This window comes from Mauremys mutica, chromosome 6 (assembly GCF_020497125.1).
Source record: "Mauremys mutica isolate MM-2020 ecotype Southern chromosome 6, ASM2049712v1, whole genome shotgun sequence".
Taxonomy (NCBI): Eukaryota; Metazoa; Chordata; order Testudines; family Geoemydidae; genus Mauremys; species Mauremys mutica.
In genome coordinates, this window is record NC_059077.1 from 126,589,050 (window position 1) to 126,608,929 (window position 19,880).

Below are 19,880 nucleotides of genomic sequence, written 5' to 3' on the forward strand. Positions count from 1 at the left end.
GTGAATAAGGAAGTGTTATTTACCCCTTCACAAAATACAAGACCCAGGGGTCACCAAATGAAATTAATAGGCAGCAGGTTTAAAAACAAACAAAAGGAAGTATTTCTTCACACAACACACAGTCAACCTGTGGAACTCCTTGCCTAAGGATGTTGTGAAGGCCAAAACTATAACTGGGTTCAAGAAAGAATTAGATAAGTTGATGGAGGATAGGTCTGTCAATGGCTATTAGCCAAGATAGTCAGGGATGCAACCACATGCTCTGGATGTCCTTAGCCTCTAAGCTGGGAGTGGACAGCAGGGAATGGATCACTCGATAATTGCCCTGTTCTCTGAAGCACCTGGCATTGGCCACTGTCGGAAGACAGGATACTGGGCTAGATGGACCATTGGTCTGACCCAGCATGGCCGTTCTTGTCATTTAGGTTTAGGAGAAAATAAAGTGAAATTCATCCAGACAGCAGAGGGTCAACACCAGGTGCTGCCCTCCACTTCAGATCTGAACAGAAACTATACAGCAGGACCATGGGAGGAGCAGCCGTGCAGGAGTTCCTGCACACCCTGGAAGAGTTCTCTGGCCTGGCTAGTCATAGGCTTGCACAGCAGGCTGTGATGCATGTGGATTAGAGGACACAATTCGCAGAGAAGGACCAGAGCTGCTATTTCAATCCACACAATGGCAGTCAAAGAAGAAGGAGCCAGTGGTCCTGGAACAATATAAACCAAACAGTAAACCCTGTATATGTTGGAAACCACTTCAAGCCAGGGGGTGCGGTTGCACCCTTAGCATCAGCACTTCTGAAGAGAGCTGCATTGTTACCATAGCCTTTCCCCAGGTTGGAGGTGGTGGATTTCGCCTTTCTAACCCCCCCACCCCCGCATCCACCTAGAGCCCAAATACTCTGCCTTCTCACACATTGCATGGGTTTGGTCTTTAATGAATGATAAGGCCAGAGTTCATTCCAAAAAGGGTTGGGGTTTTCCTCTCTCTTTTTTTATTTTTCCAGAATAAAGACGGTCAAACACCCGGTTAAGTAGCTCACATGGGTTTTATGAACCAGGACTTCCCAAACAGGACTGTTGAGGATCTATTTTAGGAAAAATAAATGTGGGGCTTTTGTAGAATTGAGGCCATGTGGAAATAATTACACTGCAGCAGTACTCTGTGAGTGAGGAATCCTCATTATTCAGCAGTACCCCTTCAGACAAATACTCTGCCCAGAGGTTTTGATCCTTCCTTTGACTCTCTTACAGGTTTTGACTCTTTTCAAGTCCAATGTTTCCCACTGCTATTGCTCATTAGTTTGAACTAGCTTTACCCCAAGAACATCAAGGATGATTCGTGTTCTGTGTGGATGAATGAAAAAGAGAAAACTCCTCTTCAGTTTCTTCTCCTTCTCCCAAGCACTCTGGCTTCCTGACACTGGTACCCTCACACTGTCTCTCCACAGACCTTCAAGGCCCCTCACCTTTCCATAAACCCTTGGACAACTCCCTGCCATCCCCATGAAGCAGAACCACCTAAGCCCTCCCAAGGTCTGATTTTCCTCTCCCCTCAGCCGCAAGCCCATCTGCCTCTTCTGTCCTGCAAACAGTTCCCCCACACTGATCCCGGCTGAGATCCCAACGTGACTGGCTTCCCCCTTGTTGATCCCAGCCCACGGGTTACCAGCAGGTCAAAAGTGCTCAGAAACTCTTCCTCGTGCTTATACAGCGTACACAGAGACAGTGCCCAACAAAACACTCTATGGAACATCCGATACACAGCGATCACCCACCCACTTCTCCCCATGCAGAGATTTTGCCGCAGTGCAAGGTTCTGATTATGACTGGTACTTCACTAATTGTCTGGTGCATCAACACCGCACATGGTTACTTTAGAATCTCATCATGTTATAATTTTACAAGCAAGAATACGTCTTTAGGGACACTTTGTAAAATAAGAGCAAGGCCATGCAACACAATATTTGACTGTCATGGTGATGAATCAGAACATTTTTACAGCAATTCTCTTAACACTGCAAAGCCAACTGAATTTTGCTTTCTGGTCTTAAGCACATAGTTAACTAAAAGCACGTGATACCAAGGCACTGAGTTGTCTTGCAGGTAATGTTTCAGAATTACTTCTCCCTCACCAGCATCATACAGAAAAGAGTTATAGGTTGTGAGGGATTTGTTTCAGGTCACTGCAGCCCTAAAAACAGAAGAAAAATGACTTCCATCCCCTAGCTGCTCAGATGACCTCGGCAGCCCTTGCTAATGATAGCACAAAGGGCTCCAATTACTAGCGATTTGCTCACTTAGCTCATCCAGTCCTGCAGGGGAAATTCTATCACACAGAACTACACTGATGAGAAAAATAAAAGCTATAATTTAGTTTTCAGTATTGAATAATAAAAAATAAACTTAATGGATACTATCTTGCAAGTATAATTTACTTTGCATTTGGAAAACAAACCACCTGACAGCGCTATCGTTGGTAAGTTAGTATCATCCATAGATCCTTGGATGATGAAAGAGGATATGAATAGGCTTTGACCTGAATTTTCTCCCTCCTCTCCTGGATTTCCCAGACCGTTCTGTTGTCAGTCAGATCACAAGCCTGGTGGTTTCAGTAAGACTGTAAGTGTCATTATCTGTTCATGTTTTTTTCTACTGATCCAGATGAACTGTTGGATAATTACAAGCACCAATACCTACATTTTAAAAGGGACTAGTGATTTTGAGGAGGGCACCTCAATTTTTGGGTGCCAAACTTGACACACTTTAAAGGGACATGATCTTAGAAAGTGGTGAGCACCTGCCTGCTGAAAACCAGGCACCCTTAAGATGTTTCAAGTTGGGACCCCACAAAAATGAGGCACCTAAAATCACTGGTCACTTAAGAAAATTTAGGCCAGGGCAATGTTCTGAGATTCCTTCTTGTGTTTGGCTGATGGCGACACTGCTGGTATGTTTTCTGAAACAACATCAAATTTTCTCAGTGTGGTGGAAGGAAAGAGTTTATTTTACCTCCTGTGGCTGTTACAAGATTCAAAACAACTACTGTGAAATGGCCATGACCCAGTCAAATCAGGAAAAAACCCTAAACAACTTCATACCATATATGGGGGCCTAATCTTCAAACATCTTGCCTTGCCATGCCCCATGTGTCAGTGTCTACCCATGTACAAAGCGAATATAGAACACGACCATTCTGCTTTGGGAGTGTTTTGTCTACCCGAGGGGGCAAGGCTGGGGGGGGGGTCTACTTGTGCTCTCTCAACAGTTTTCCTGTTTAATTCTACTGACTTGAATGGAGTGACTCCTCATTTACATCAGTGTGAGAGCAGAATTAGGTCATGGAAGTCTTAAGAGGCTATTTTAAATACCCAGTCCTGAGGGTGCCTTTCAGGTGAGTTGTTTTTTGCCCTGCTGTTATGCCTCAAAAATGTAAGATCCCATTTATTACTCTGACCTTGCAGGCTGAACGATTTTTGCCAGCCCCTAATTTCTTATTTTCCCTTGACACACAGTTAAAAGCACCAATCAATCCAATAGCTAGAAAAAAATCTGCAGGCATTAATCTTATTTCTCATTTTAAGCACAGAGAATATTCTGAGTTCCATGTTCAAGCATTTGGCTTTGAAAATGCTATATTATGCTCCTACAGTAGCTATTAAACATGAATTAAGGGCATCTCTATATAGTTTGCTAGACCGTGCAGAATACTTTTTATAGGAACACTTGAACTGTCATGAGGGATCATCAGACCAATGCTCCATTTACCCCAGCAGCGGCCAGGTCCTAGTTCAGAGGAAGATGAGCCCCTCCCCGCCAATCATCCAATCAGTTACACAGTGATGTACTCTGGAGCTGAATGCCTTCCCAACTCTCAAAAGCTAGCTGTTTGGGCCAGGGGTGGCCAGTGGGTGTAGGGGCTTCTAAACTGTGGTCCTCCAGGGTGACTGTGTTAAGACGAAGATGTGCACATTGTCATGAATTTAAAAGTGGCTCCCTGAGCTGCAACCTACGACATTCAAACTGAAGGGTCTGAATCAGCCCCATCGTGACATGGAGGATGTAGGAGTGCCGCCTCCACAGCTGCTTCATACTGCTTCTCCTGCAGCCCCAGGACCTCTGCTGGGAGTAGAGTGACCAGACAGCTTATACAAGAAAAAGACCCAAAAATCGGGACTGTCCCTATAAAATCTGGTCACCCTAGCTGGGAGCAGTCACAGCAGTTACTGTCCCTTCCCTGATGCATCTGCTCAGCACCTCCCCCCGCCGGCTGCCTCTGCACTGCAGAGGAGGGAGAAGAGTAGCTCTTGTTCCTGCATTGTCCACTTCCCTGCTGGGCTGCCGGAGCCCCTCAAAGAGTAGGGTAGGAGCTCAGCGGGCTCTTCCTGAACCTAAGGGAGCACTCAGCAAAAATGTCTCCCCTCCCCCACACAGCCACCCGGGGCAGCCCAGGACAGGGGAAAGAGAGAAGAAACGGTGAAGCTTTAACATGAGCCAGCTGGCAACAGACTTGGAAGGACCCTCAGGGCCATGCTCCAGATGCGGATAGCTGGAGCATAGCACATTCCAGTACCATGTGCTGAGAGAGGGAGGGAGGAGCCAGAGTGCTTGCTGGGGACTCCCCCACAATGGGGAAATTCCCAGTAGGGGACTCTGGTGGTTTTCTCTCCCTCTGCACTGCCTGAGTATGGCCCCTCGGCCTTTCTGAAATAATATATTTGGCTCTGAGGCTGTAAAGGTTGGACCACCTCTGACTGAGGCTCTGAAGCGCAAAGACTGATACAATAGTATTCATGAGGGGAGGGATAGCTCAGTGGTTTGAGCATTAACCTGCTAAACCCAGGGTTGTGAGTTCAATCCTTGAGGGGGCCATTTAGGGAACTGGGGTAAAAATCTGTCTGGGGATTGGTCCTGCTTTGAGCAGGGGGTTGGACTAGATGACCTCCTGAGGTCCCTACCAACCCTGCAATTCTATGATGAACAATGACACTTAAAAAATATATTGATAGTCCCAATATGCAGGTGGGTTGCTCCCTGTCACTTACTGCATCTGTGGGATAACTTCATTATCCACTCATGGAGCTAGAGAGGAAAATGTGTGTCTGGAGGGCTAGTTCATAAAGACTTGAACTGTTTGTATGTACTTACAGGAGGAGGCATTAGTTCGTTCTGTTGATGCCTGTATCCCAAACACGGGCTCTGCAACACACAGAAGGTAACAACAAGGTCATAAGGAGATACAAAAAAACTATCACATTGTATTGGAAGATCCTGAATGTGTCTTCCCCAGAAAAAAATAAAGAAAACCACCAAAGGAAAGAAAAAAGAGTAACAACTCCAGAAAGTGAGGAACTTCAAAGTCACTACAGCAAGTCTGGGGCACACCATGAATAAACAATTAATGCAAAAATGATCCACTGTCCTTGGAGTGAAACATAAGAAAAAATTGGCAGTGATAGGAACAATGTTTTCAGCTGCCTGTGACAGAATCAGAGGCCAGTCAGAAAGCAGAGGGCCTGAAAGTGGCCATTCTCTTCTGCGTATTGAGCAAGGAAGTGCTGAGAGCAAGTAACTCTCTAGAACAACGCCAAATGGATCTTCAAGGCTACATTAAATAATAGTTGTGCTTAGGGACTGCTGTGACTAAAAAGAGAGCAGCGTCTATGAAAACCACCAGTTTTGGACACAGCCGGAACGGACCACAGACACAAAACTGTGAAAGGAGGATATGTTCAAGAACAAAATTGTACTTAGTGGCAGCATAATGTGGTAAAAAAGAAAGAATGAAGAGACGCAGACTTAAGCTGGCAGAAGTGAATCACAATTTGTAGGGCATGTGAAGCAACCAGTTCTGGGAGACATATAAAACCCAGGCCCAGGCCAATCAAACCAGGCCCAGACCTATTGAGACAAAAGGTACAAGGCCCAAACGCATGCAACAAAACCAGGGCATGCATTTGGGAGTTGCAAAAGTTCTACTCATAGAGGGTCAGGGGTGGCTCCAGGCCCCAGCACGCCAAGCGCATGCTTGGGGCGGCAACCCGCCGGGGGCGCTCTGCCGGTGCCGCGAGGGCAGCAGGCAGGCTGCCTTCGGCGGCTTGCCTGCGGAGGGTTCGCTGGTCCCGCAGCTTCGGTGCACCCTGCGCACGCAAACCGCTGAAGGCAGCCTGCCTGCCGTGCTTGGGGCGGCAAAATGCCTAGAGCTGCCCCTGTAGACGGTCTGGGCAATATATAGTGTAACACATGAGTACAGAAGTGATATGCAAAGGTGTGCAGGACAGCATAGCAGCTAGACAGCAATAATACAGAACCCATGCAGAAAGAGGACTTTACTTGTGGTAGTAGTAGAATACCATGCAACCATCGAGACGAAGACAGAGCCAAGGAGTGCCCAGCGTTGAACAACAACCCCTAGAATGTATCAGTGAGGTTTCTGATAGACCATCGGGCAGAGGCTAAACACACTGACATATTCCCAGTAGAGATCTTAATTTAGAAACCAGAGTCACAGTAGGTACACCAGCTGAATGGGAAATTTATACCCAATGGGGTTCAAGTATAAGGCCCAAAAGGAATAATCATGTAGAGGGAAATCACACCTGAAGTTAAGGTGACTCTGCAAGTTCCGTCAGCTCCAAAGATACTAAAGCAACACTCCTAGGCAACTGGATGGTGGCAGTCTAAACAGGAGCACTGCACACTAGTCCTTTTCCAATAATCAAAGAAGATCTAATGTGCTCATCTGTATTGCAGGGTGTTGAATAATTCTGCAGGGTGCATAAAATCCCAGTTATTCTGAAACAGCTAGAGGATTCTGTAATGATTTAGCATAGATCCAGGATTAACAGCTTTGTGAGAATGGAAAAGAAAAATGGCACATGATGGGTATATTTGGATGTACAAGAGCTGAACAGAGTCATTCCGACTCCATCCCAACGTAAGATGATCTTCTGTGCTAAGTGGCCAACACTCTATTCAGACAGAAAGACAGGCACTGGAAGAGACTGGAAGAGACTGGAAAGAGTACCCTGATAAGTAGTCATCAGACTTATGCACTTTAATACTCCCATGGGTGGAAAGTAGTTTTGCTATTTACTATTTGGTATTAAATCTGCAAGTGCAGCAATGTCCTTTTGTGCCCCTCAGAGTCCACATCATAGCCTCTGCCACAGTGACAGCAAAGAGGAGAATATTCCTGTACAGAAGCAGGCAGTGGGAAGAACACAAGTAGCAAAGCCGCCGGTTCTGTGAAGAAAGAAGAGCCGTGTGCAGGTTTTGTTCTTACGTCACCAGGGGTGAGGAAATGAGAGTAAAGCACAGGCCAGGGCCAGCATGACACTCCTCTGAACTGCTTAAAGGACACTTGCTATTAATCGTTTGGTCTAATATGTACCAAGTGAAGCAATACTGACAGCCACACTGAGAATATGAGAGAATCCTGGGTCATCTGATGGGCATTTGTTAGACATCAGTGCCAAGATTTCCCAAGCCTACCACACACACAGATGCATCAAAGGACAGGCTGCAGGCATGCTTAATGCAAATTCTTGTGGTCTTTTCTCCTTGATCTAGCCTACCAACGTTGTCATTTCAGACTAAAAGCAGCCTTTGCCAGATATGGCATTCCAAATGAGCTGGTGAAAGACCACTGTCCCTTTGCCAGCCCGGATCTGTGCAATTTTGTGAATCCATGGGATGTATGTCTTATCCACCCCAGTCTACAACTTCCTCAGTCAGACATGATAGGAGAGACATGGCCATTTATAAAGTATCACTACTGTGTTATATTTACCATCTACCATACAGGGACCATTTATAAAGTAAAACTAATATTTCTTTTTTAAAAAAAAGAAAGACAGTGCACTCTGAATGCCCCTGGAGCCTAGAAACATGCCCCTCATATGCATGGAGCACTTAGCAGCAAAGCTGCTCAAGGGCAGAATGCGGAGAGGAACACTCACACCAATCTGAAGGTGAGCTAGACACAGAAGAGTTCATACCAAGCTGAAACAGCCTCAAAGGTGGTAAAAGCACAGACCGAGAATACCACCTGCATTCATGAAACCTGCACAAGGGCAGTACCAGACTGCAGATCCTGTCAGGTTAAGCCACCCATAGGAGAAAGATAAAGGAGGTGCTGGTGACCTGATCACACAGGTCGTATGGAGTCACTAAGGGACAAGAAAGTGTCACTATGAGCTAGCCAGGAACCTATGTGGGCCACATAGCATTTGAGGACCCACTCTTACATGAATGTGAGATAATCATCGTGTAGCCTGCTAGGAAACATGAACATATTTGACACTGCCATCCTACAAAATGCACATGCACAGGCAGAGAGTCAGATACAGCTACTTGCCAGTGGGAAAGATTCTGTTATGGCCCAAGTGTAAAGATGTGTTCCTGCAGGTAAAGTGTTACTAGTAACCTATAACCCAAGAAGAGGTCAGGCAAGCTGCAGCACACTGACGGTTGCAGTGAACAAGGTAGGACAACGTATACAGCTCAGAGACACTGGAAGTTATGCTTATCCCCTTCTTTAATTGTTTGCTAAAGAGCACCTCCATGTTAAAGGATTAAAAAGCAGGAATGTACTAAATAGTTCACTCCTATTTTAAAGTCACCAATGCAGGGCCAGTATTCAAGTCACTCTCACTCCCACATGCTGGAGCTCTGGCTCCAGTCAAATCGGTATATGCAGAATGAGCTAGAGAGAGCAGACCTAGGTCTGAAGAACTAATTGGAGAGAGAAGAGACTGTTTAATTTGACTTACGTGAGGAAGTTTTTGCTCCTTCTGTTGATACGGGTGTCTTGCTGGAGTGTTCTGTAAAACATAAAAGGTAACAGGAGGTTACAATATGGTTTCAGAAGATCCTGAACTCATCATTCTTAGCAGTAAAAGCCAGTTTAGCTGTTAAGAAAGGACTGGCTCAAGGCAAAAATAGAAGCTCTAAAAAGCAAGCTCAGACTTCAGCCTCAGGGGGCAAGGATGCCTACTGCAGTTGACTGTCTATTTGCAAAATAGCTTCCTGGGGAAAAACACAGGATGATCTATAGCTAGACTGACCCTGCTGTTCAAGTCTCTCATTCTCATCTGGGAATAATGGATCCACGGCAACTGAGGAAAAGCACACAAATGGCTGTATTTATGGAACAGTTCAATTGAGTCCTTGTGCTTCTAAGCAGTTGGATTTTGCAAAGAAAGATTTCTGATCATCCTATTTTATTTGTTTGTGAATATATCCAGTGGTGTCCTTCTCTACTTCATGGAAATCTTCTAACTCACATGCACAGCCAACTCCCACTCATGGTAGAGGCGGAAGACTCTGCTTTGGAAGTCAGCATTCATGTTACACAAAAGTGGAGTCAAGTTGTTGCTATACAAAAGTCCCAGGGAACGACTGCTCTTGGCATAATGCCATAGGCTTCTCCCCACTTTGCTTGTTGATATAAAAGTTGGTGGCAATGGTACATGATAGTACCAGCACTTAGCTCCTTGCCAGATGGTTAGCAGAGCGTCTAATAAATAGATGGATGGCTTTCTGTTAGAGCAGGTTTCTGTGGAGACCCAGAGCACTGACGTCCATATCACAATATGCTATTGTGATGTCTGGCTGAGTAGAAAGCTCTTCAGACATGTTCCTGGACTGTAAGTTTTCTGAAGTTGTCTAGACAGTTATCAAACACCGAGGTGGTAAAGTTCTTTATCACTGCACAAGTTACAACTCCATTGGTAATACAATATCCTCATGCTTGGCTGGAGAACAAGAGGGGTCATGGATGCCACCATTTCAAGAAGTGTTGAGAACATCCCGCTTAGAATGTTAAGCATGTGAGTTTCCAGTAGATCAGACGAAAGGAACACAGAAGAAGAACGCAGAAGACACTTGGGAAAAGAACTCCGACAGCCATTGGCCATGGTATAGTGTTAGATCTTCCTGAACAACTGTGGTCTGCACCCAATTGTGCAGCCCTGTCACATTGTTCAAAATATTCCAACTCCCTGGGACATTCAGATTGTTTCCATTTTTCTGTAGTCCTACAAAGATACACAAATCCCTTATCGAGGCATGAGTTAGTGGAGGGATATCTGTCCACCATTTTCTTTCAAGGCAAATAAGACTACTAGGTTGTTCTCTGTTCTTGATCCTGAGGTTGCACATGGACATGACCAGCATCAAGAACCAGTCTATATAATTTCTCTCAATGTAGCTGCAATCAAAGCCTTTGTATTAGGATCTGTTCACTTTTCTGGCCTCCCTTTTTCACTAGCTCTTCTGTTTGGATTTTTTTCCCTTGCGACCCAGTTTCCTTTGGCAAATGTACTGGTTCTCTGGGACACGTGGTCCACGATTATTTCATGATGCAGGAAAAATTGTTATGAAGTGCTCCCCCACTACTCTGTGGTGGGTGCTCTGCAAAAGAATAGTGTACATATGCATATAAAATACTAGGGTCAAAATCTTGTCACACAAGGCCATGGCATGTGGGGGTGCATGGCTGGGCACCAGAAAGGGTCTATGCAGCTTGTCAGGGATGGAGACAGTGCACTGATATATAATCTGAGCTGCCCAAGCAATTAACCTTTCAAAAACGAGAGGGAACACGGCAGGCCTGACACCTCAGACATCTCTGCATCAGGCCGTATTGGAGCAACATTTTCTTTTCTTCTGAAAGAAACAGTGTTCCATTCAGTGCCTGTGCTGAGCTGGTTGAGCCTCTCTCATCGTTCTCGTTACAGGCTGGGCAGCATCAGTCAAGGCTTAGTCCATGCTTCCACCAATACAGACGGCGAGTTGCATTTGTAGCGGGAGATATGACCAGAAGCTCGGCACCAACAGGGCTTCCAGAAGAACCACATTCAGAGAACAGGTGGCACAGTCACACAGCATCAAGTGTGGTTCGTAACATTAACAGCTGAAGGTGTAAAACACAACAGGCACTTCTTATTGCTTATCAAGGACTGCATGCTGCACCACGGCCACGATGCATTCCACTCCGCACAACACCTGTAGAAAACAGGCTGAGGAGAAAGAGGAAGGTGGCCTCCAGCGCTCGCAGAGGCGGAAGAGCAGTGGGAGGTTTTTAGTAGTGGTATCTTCAGCACTGTGAGAAGCTGGTGATCTGGAGAGTGGCTTCTGGCCCTCTCTTCAGCTTCACATCTAGGTCTCCATCAACAGCAACAATGTCAATAGCCCTGTCCATTGTAACTCTCCCCCACATGTATTCAGGAGCGCTGGAACAATTTCTGTAGTGGGGATGCGTAGTGCCATTGAATCAAACTGTAAACCCTGTATATGATGGAAACCAATTCGAGCCAGGGGGTGGGGAAGCACCTCTAGTTCCAGCACCTATGCATGTATCCCGTGCCTCTTGGGGCACATCTAAGGTCTGTGAGAGGCGCTGTATTGTCAGGGCTTAACAAAAGACAAACTCTTCCCCGAAAATGGAAACATTTGCCTGTTGCTCCTCCACTTCCCTAGGCAAAAACTGCAGAGGGAGAGGCAAGTGAAACGCTGGGTTTTTTTAAGTAACACGGAAGGAGTTCTCTGTGGCACCTCACTCCCACTGTCCCGGTTCTCCAGCCAGACGCGGTCTGCAATCTCTCCCTGGCAGGTGACTGAAGAGAAGACAAAGACCATGAAGGGCTCAGCAGCACAAGCTGCCTGCTGTGTCTTCAGTCTGATCCATTGTTCTCATCCATGAAAGCTGTGCTGGGACTGCTGAGAAAGCAGGGCTAACCGCTCAGAAAAGGAGTGCTGTGTGAACTCAGCTGAATGGTCTGTCTCCGTGCTGGAGTCTGACCTGACATGTCACTCTTTCAAATCATTCCCAAAGGTGGGCTGACCCCCATTGTGACCATGCCTCCGTAAGAGCTGGAGGCACAGCTTTGACACCACCAATGGATTATACCTGATCCAGCTGACATTAAACAGATGACCACACAAACCAGGTCCGCAACGTCCTGCCCTATGAACCCAGGCCCCCCTGGCACAGCCAGCTAGCCATGCCTGGAGGAGGAGGGGCTTCACAGATGAATGGGGAGACAGACAGGAAGGCAAAGCGAGGAGCAGAGCAATCCACTCCTAAGCAGTCTTCTCATCGGGGACTCCAAGAAAGAGGAGGATCCCTGGAATAAAAGGCAGACCCCCTCTCCCTCACAGGCAAAGGGTCCTGTTGGAATAGAGGGAGTTTCCTCCTCCAGAGCCTAGCAGAGAGATGGTGATGATCCAAAGCCGCAGGAAGAGGTCCTAATCATGTTAAGAACAGAGAATGCCTTTCTCCAGGGATAACTCCCAGTGTCCTCGTCGCACACAGGAACCACTGACACATCTCTGCGCTCCCTTTCTGCAGTGTTTTATGGCAAGTAAGCGGTGTATGGAGGAGTTTGGTGAGATACCCATTTATGTTTAGTTATATAGTGTATGTATGAAAATATAATTGGACACGGAGGAATTGCTTTTAGCATGTTTCATTCACTTTCCAAGTGTTGGCTTTCATGTAGCTCCTGCATAGTACAAAGCAACATTGTTATTAAACATTTTATTTCAAAGGATTAGTTAGGGTTCTGTTGCTGACATACCAAAAGGACGATCTGTCCATTCATATCTTCATGTTACTTATTTCTCATTGAAAAGCTGAGCTAGTTATCCCTCCAGGTTTCCCCTCTAGTTCCTTGGAATTAATAAATTGGTCATTTTTATGTGACTCTTATTCCTGTAGAAAGTTCCCAATGGAACAGATACCCCTGTGTTTCTCATGGCCCCTTTGAGGTCATGCTTCCTGATGCTTGCGAGAGCTCTGCCCCTAATCCAAACGCCGAGGGATATTTCGGCCTGAGCTGAGCTGAGTGGTTGCTGCTGTTGTTTAATCTTTTACTCACTGAAAGATGCCCAAAGAAATGGCAGTTGCCCACACACATTTCCCACCCCCCGCTCGCCCAGCTATGTTCATAACTCCTTACCCTCCTCATCCATCCTGGAGCGGTGCTGAAGTGGTGACACTGTTCTTCCTATCAAATTGCACTATTCAACTAGGTCCAGATCCTCAGCTGGATTCCACTGGCTGCAATGTAGCTATGCTGATTTACGCCAGCTGAGAATCTGGCCCACAATTCCTAGCGTGGTCTCGTCAAACTCACAAGAGAGGGATAGTCTGGTCTCTTGCTCTAATCAAACCTCAGACTGATCAATATAGGGCCACGAAGGGATTTTTCTTTCACGAAATGCATTGCACAGTTGGTCAGGTGCATTATGGGATTTAATGTGTGTAAGGCTGGATTTCATTTATGATTTTATTTGCCTTCCTCTTAAGCATCAGACATTGGCTACCTGCAGAGGCAGGATAGTGGATTCAATGGAGCAGCCTATGGTGGCATGAGAAATCCTTCATTCTTAACTGTCCCCATTTGACATGCTGAATGGTGTTATATGAAGAAGTCCATGCATTAATGAAATGGTGGCTGCACATCACCATTTCCAAACAGGGATGCGTAAAGTTGAAATCAATGCAGGGTGTTCAGTACGTTTGAAAATACAGTTATTTCCTTCGGTGTCTACATATGGATTTTGGTGTGTAACTTTTGGAAGACACATTTGAAAACTCTGGCCTTAGTTTATATTACTGTATCAGTCCTCTTTTAGTACAGTTAAAATGATCCTTAAAAAATAATAGAAGTAAAAAGTGTGCTGCAAGAACCCCTTTGCAAAGGAAAAGTGACAAATTAGTATATGAAAAGCAATTAGCACAACGCACTCAAATCCCAGTGCTCTCTATTTATAGATCTCCAAAAAAGTTTTGTGCATCTTTTCTGACCTCAGTTACAGTCCTTCTTAGGGAAGCACATGTGAAAAGGAAGGAGGCCGAATAAGAAGGCAGTTTGTACCCCGTGGGCAAGTTACACTCATTATAAATGAAAAGAGGACAGAAGAACTGCTGCATACCATTAAGACTGCTAGAAACTAGAAATTGTAATTTTAGAATATTCTTATAATTTGATTTTAGTTTTATTTTTTAAATTTAAAAAAATCTATGCATAAGGCACCCTACATGAGAAATTCAAGTTCCTTTAATCTCCAAACAAATTCTACAAGACGATCTGTCCAGTCAAAGCAGGAAGAAAAAAAGATCCAGCACAAGGGCAAACCTGATAGTCTTCATGCCCACATTCCAAACACAAGGGAACTACTTTGCACTTGGAAGGAGAATACGGAAAACAAAAAGTAGTTGTTAAAACACGATGAGTAGACCCAAGATCAATCAAAAGTAGCTAACTAGAACTAAAAGGGCTTCTGAAACATTCAAATGGCAGCCTATGAGAGATTCCTGATGGATCTCCTTGGGAATGGAGTTCCACATGTGACGAAGACATACACCATCTTGTTGCTGAATGAACCTGTGAACGGAGAGCAGACATGACCCACCCAACCTTATCTACTGGGTATGGACTCATGGTGAGATGCTTCAACAGATCATGGAAGGTGGGCTTTGACTCCTTTACTCCTGTTCCATGAAGGAAGCAAACAGCCATACACTTCAACCTCCAGATTAATGTCAAGGGAAGCTCAGTTAGGAGTGCATTACAGTAATCGATTATCTTAGAGATGACAAAAGTACCTGGCAGTTGAATCAACCATGAGGATTTCTGAATGTGTTTTCAGATGGATTTGTATGCGTGCCTTGGTGCTTTGGAGAGGGATATTTTAAGCATTTAAATAAGGAAATAAATGGAATGAAAAGCATGCATGTGGGGACCCATGTCTGATAGATATGGGAAGGTTTTCCAGATAAAAGCTAGTCCCTGCATAATGAGCACATGTATTCCCAGAAGGGGCCTCAGAACACTTTCCACAACCAAAAAGCTTCACCTAACCAGGTGTCACTACAAAAGGCAGGGAGGACTTACTCTCCAAGAGCAATCCCCAGCTGCTGGGAAGGGGTGGAAGTTCTGGGGTTCCTGCTTGGAGCTTTATCTTTTAGATTAGACTCTGACCAGACAGTGCCAGTTAAATTCAAGGAGTCCTGTGGCACATAATACGTGAGCATGTAATTAAAGACTGTACCATAATGCATATACCCAAAGGGGGCAAATTAAGGGTCCTTCGGCAACTTTATTTCTGGCATTTCCCAACTTCTAAGGTCTTGATTTTGCAATCCTAACATTTTTTGTATGCAATTTTCTAGATTTTTAGGAATGTTCTAGATTTTTACCCCAGGAATTCCATTAAGCTGTATCATATTGACATCCATGTGAGCATCAGCAGGGCTGGAACCTTTAGATTCACAGCACAGACCTCTGCTGCTTGACCTAATGGAGTAACTGATAACAGTAACAGGTTGTAATGCTCTAGGACAGTGGTTCCCAAACTTCAACAACCTGTGAACCCCTTTCAATAAAATGTCAAGTTTCATGAACCCCCTCCTAAAAATGAATATTTCTAGGTATTTTCTCCTTTACCTGAGTATAAATGATAAAAGCAGTGATCTTGGAAATATAAAATTTGTTTTTATGACATGCTTATTACACACTATTATTATTTATCATTACAGTATTTTTATTACATTATGAAAATGGCAACATTCTTCTCACTTTCGTAGCTTGTATCACTTTGAATAAGCCTGTTATAAGACAAGGCTCCTATGTTTCATCAAGGAGTATCGGATGTGAAACAGCATGAAGATATTTAAGAAACCAACTCAAAGAGTTCCTCCTACACAAGCATTCAGGGCTTGAGCAGTCCAGGCACAACGTACATTACAACAAAGCTTAAACTTGTTCTTCATAATAATTTTAGAAACAACTCTAGCTGCCTATTTAATTTTAAAAACAGCAAAAAATATCCACCTCCCTTTCCATTTCTTATAAGGAGTCTTGAAGTTTAAATCTCCTAGTGTGATAGATGTGCTTGCTTTGATCTGCTTAGCTGCTGGTCCCTTGCTGCCCGGGGTCCCTAGGGAAGCTCTGTCTGCCATTAGGGCATTTTTCCCTGAGAACCCCCTGTAACATTTCGTGAACCCCCAGGGAACCACTGCTCTAGGAGGAACATACTTTGCCAGTGGGTTTCACAGATAATTACTGACAGCAGAGGAATCTTGGGTTACATTCCCGGTTCTGAAAGGGAATGTACTCTAGTGGGCTCAGACCTTTCTGCCCTCTTTTCTCCCCCAAGCCCAACTCCTTCTGTCCCTGTCATGTCTTATCTCCCCCATCCCTGGCTCCTCATGCCAGTCTCCTTACCTAGCCATTCCCAGTCTTCACCCCCTGCCCAGACACTTTATCCTAGTCCTAGTTTCCCCCTTCGGACTGCCCATCCAGATCCCAGTCTTTCCCTCACCCCATCACCTCATCCCCCTCTCCCTCCCCAAGCTCCTTGCCCAGTCAGTCTTAATCTCCCCCGACACAAGGCTCCTCATCTGAGCTCAGTCTCCCTCCCTTTCACTACAGCAGTCCCCAGCAGCAATTGCAGGTAAAGTCCTGATCAGCCTCTGCGTCTCTGGGGTGGAGCATACTCAGCGGCAACAGTGCATGCCCAGTCTGGGCAGCACCTGGAGCCATGACTGGAGGGAGCATGCTCAGTGCAATCTTTGGAGAATTTAGCTGCCAAATTCTAACAACTCTGTATTTACTATAGGTGAACTGAGATTTTTCAGACTTCTACTTTGAACAGATTTGGGTGTTTTTTCCAGGGAACAGCAAAAAGCATATCCCTGGCAGCAGGGCAACTGCCACAGCCACATTTCAAATCCCTGCTCCAAAGCATGGAGGCACAAGAACTTCTCAACAAAGTGGTTGTAAGAATCTTTGTGACAGTCTGTATCCCTATGTTTACCCCCTTTTCAAGACTACGGTAAATACTGTACAAAGTATGCCTTGTGAGATATCATTTGAAAGCTCATAATTTACTGATATCGGCTTATCAAATTTAGTTTAGATCTAGAGTTCAGCCTCTTTAGAGACACAAGGGCTGGCTGCAAAGTTTAGATCAGGACCAAACTTTCCTCAAGTTCAGGAGTATTTGATATATTAAGTCTATTCTATTCTATTCAATACACACACACTAAGTCATTCCACATCCATACACTAACAAAAAAGCCCAAAGACTTACACTGATGACAAATAAAGATTATAGTTTCATTTTCCAATTCACATGGGACTTACCTCCTAGTTCAGGGCACAGTGTGCAACAAATATGCATTGCATTGTAATGTTGTCTTCAAATTCCATCACATTAAGAGACAAAAGTTGTCTTTTAGTTGTTGTATTGATCTAATCAGGTGTATGGTCCCCTCACCCTCAAAGGCCTCCTACTTGAATTTCAACTGTCAATATGTTTTAATTACTCAACAAGTCCAAGAAACAGAATTTAAGCATATACCTGCCAACTGGTCATAACCAGAAAAGGTACTGTGAAAAGGTTTATATACACAATGATACAAACTACATTTTGCTAGAAGCATATGTCACGATTCCTACCAGTGAAACAGAAAGGAGCTTTGAAAAATATAATTTTGTAGCTTCAAATGACTTTGAATAAGCTTGAGAGCTCTGCTTCCTCAGATCCTCCATTCCTCAAATCACAAGTCTGAATGACAGTATATGAGACAGGCTTATGTCTATGAATGACTTCAGATGTTGATCACATAGCCTGCATTAGAACATTTCTCTCACGTGCCAGCTGTCCGGACAACTATCGACATGTGAAAGGAGAGGTGGTCACATTCTGTAGCCATATAAATAGTACTTAGAGATGAGGGCTGGTTTTTAGTAAAGGCACCGGACTGGGACTCAGGAGATATGGGTTCAATTACCTGCACTGCCACAGACTTAATCTCTATGTGCCTCAGTTACTCTTTTGTATAATGGGAACAGGAATACCCTCTTTCTTCCACCCTTTGTCAGTCTTGTCTGTTTAGATCATAAGGTCTTTGGTGCCGGGGCTGAGTCTCACTGTGTTTGTACAGCGCCTAGCGCAATGGGGTGTCAAGCTCTGTGGAGTCTTCCAGGTTCTACTGTAATGACGACTCAGCTTGTTTGCATAATGAGGGCCAATTTAATCTAAAATCGGTTGTACTTATATCAGGCCTAATGTTTTTAAATTTATTTTGTTTACACCACAATAGACTTAAGTGTTTTCATCTCTATTTTGCTTCCAGTGTGGTCTAGTGAGGACGCACCTCTTGCAATGCTTGCAAGGTTCTCATTCACCTGCAGACCCTTTTGTCCGGATGGCTCTTTTAATGCAAGAACTTTTAAACTGCAGTTAAACAAATAGCCACATCTTACCATTGGTGTCCGTGATGGTAATGCTGGCTTTGGTGCTGTCATTCCCTAGTTTGTTGCTCACTTTGCATGTGTATTCCCCAGCGTCCGCCAGCGATGCTTTAGAAATGTGAAGTTCCGAATACTTCCTGTGGAATCAGGAGCAACATGTTACATCTTTTATCCGAGTAATAATCATGACAAGCAGCTAATGCATTTATCCAATGAAGAGATTCATCTTCTATCCTCTGACTACACCAGTTTACCCCTACCAGGGTTTGGAGAACTCTGTAGAATAGGCACATGAAAGAGCTGAAAGAAATACATTTCTTTATACTTTTCTGCTTGAGAGTTCTCATTGTTATTAAGGGAAATCTATGAACACCAGCCTTCTCCCTTCAAGAAACTGGACCAGGAGGTGCTCCGACACCACGGACACGGGTGCTGTACAAAATATAGATAGATTCTCCTGTCACTGAGGTTCATGCTGCAGTAGCAGAGTTCTGTGCAAGTACTGTAGTTTCTAGCATCTGAATAAATAATCATGAGATAGCAAGAAGCTCTTTAAGCAATCTTTGAAACCCCACTAGGAAATCACTGTCCAGTGTTAACAAAAAATTGTGGACAACAGTGCAATCTGCTTGAGGCTACATTTTGTTCCTGGCAGGAGATGTAATTTAATTAGTCTCCAAGGTTTTAAGATTAGATTTTAAAATGCAGAACTCCTGCCTGGTCATTTATTTGGTAGGAGCACATTCTAGTGTCTCTCAGCAGGGCCCTGACCACAAGTAACCTCAGTAATTCCATTACCTGGACCAGTCATCCTGAGCTGTGTTTGGCCACAGAACAGGTACAGCACAGGAGGTTTAGGCATAGGCTTCCTCACACTGCCAGGCCAATCTGGTTTAGCCCTGCCCAGGGCAGATCATCTCTAAGGATGAGAGGATAATTCACTTTTTGCTTTCTCGTCGGAATTTGGGGCCACATGAAGTGGTGGTTGTTATATTGTGGACACTTGTGAACTCCCAGCAGAACTAAGGCCTGTTCAACACCTCAACTGTAGGTCGAGTGACATTGCTCAGGGGTGTGAAAAATTCACACCCTTGAGAGAAGTCATCAAGCCAGCCTAAGCCCTGCTGTAGACACTGGTAGGATGATGGAAGAATTCTCAAGGGGTTGATTACTACAGCGATGGAAAAACCCTTCTTTCACTGTGGCAAGTGCCTATACTACAGCAACACAGCTGCAGCACTGCAGCGGGGCCACTGTAATACTTGGCATGTAGCCACAGCCTGAGAGTCTGAACTCTGCACACAGGGTGCCAAGCAGTCATCGAACTGAAATGATGGTCAGGAACGGATGAGCTGGGCTGGATTCAAATTGGAGGTGGTAACCTACAGGTAAAAGGCTCTATTTACCCTAGTACCAATCCCCAGAGCCAACTAGTGCCCCTTCTCAGCTCTTCCTTGTGGCCTATTGGTCTTGCAACAGTATGGAGCAGTTGTTGCTAAGTCGCTTAAGGTTTCCTGTTTTCACACAAAGGCACAATTGCGGAGGGGATGAACAGCTCCGATGCTTGCAGGGGGAAGAAGGCGGGAGAGAAACAGTGCCAGGCAGCCA

General features: G+C 44.8%; 1 protein-coding gene across 1 annotated transcript in view; it reads right to left on the reverse strand.

Moving 5' to 3' along the window:
• The window catches only part of NRG1 (neuregulin 1), a 261,497-nt gene that overhangs the window by 174,933 nt on the left and 66,684 nt on the right, over window positions 1-19,880 (reverse strand). The window contains exons 3-5 of the mRNA XM_045021034.1: window positions 18,285-18,409; window positions 8,775-8,825; window positions 5,149-5,199 (exon numbers count right to left, since the gene is read on the reverse strand). The gene's annotated coding sequence lies outside the window, so the exon portion shown is untranslated. The remainder of the gene's footprint in view (window positions 1-5,148; window positions 5,200-8,774; window positions 8,826-18,284; window positions 18,410-19,880) is intronic.